The sequence below is a fragment of the Penaeus monodon genome, chromosome 22 (assembly GCF_015228065.2).
Source record: "Penaeus monodon isolate SGIC_2016 chromosome 22, NSTDA_Pmon_1, whole genome shotgun sequence".
NCBI lineage: Eukaryota > Metazoa > Arthropoda > Malacostraca > Decapoda > Penaeidae > Penaeus > Penaeus monodon.
The window spans coordinates 9,708,535-9,708,760 of NC_051407.1; the positions used below are offsets into that span (position 1 = coordinate 9,708,535).

At 29.6% G+C, this 226-nt stretch overlaps 1 protein-coding gene across 1 annotated transcript in view; it reads left to right on the top strand.

Annotated features, from left to right (window-relative positions):
• The window catches only part of LOC119586923 (insulin receptor-related protein-like), a gene marked incomplete in the record, with an annotated part of 99,749 nt that overhangs the window by 87,631 nt on the left and 11,892 nt on the right, over positions 1-226 (top strand).

Sequence of the window (226 nt, forward strand, 5' to 3'; positions counted from 1 at the left end):
CATCATCATCTTCGAAATGAGGACGGTTATTTATCTCAGAAATATTAGTCGAGATTCTCAATATTAATAATTTCATAATTTGTCTTTAAATCAAGGAGGAAAATAATCATAATAATGCTAATGATAGCACTAGAGACAGTTTGCGATACTGATAGATATAGATAAATTAATGATAATTATAGGACACCATATGGCGGTATATTACTCCTAGGTAATATTGTGTTCC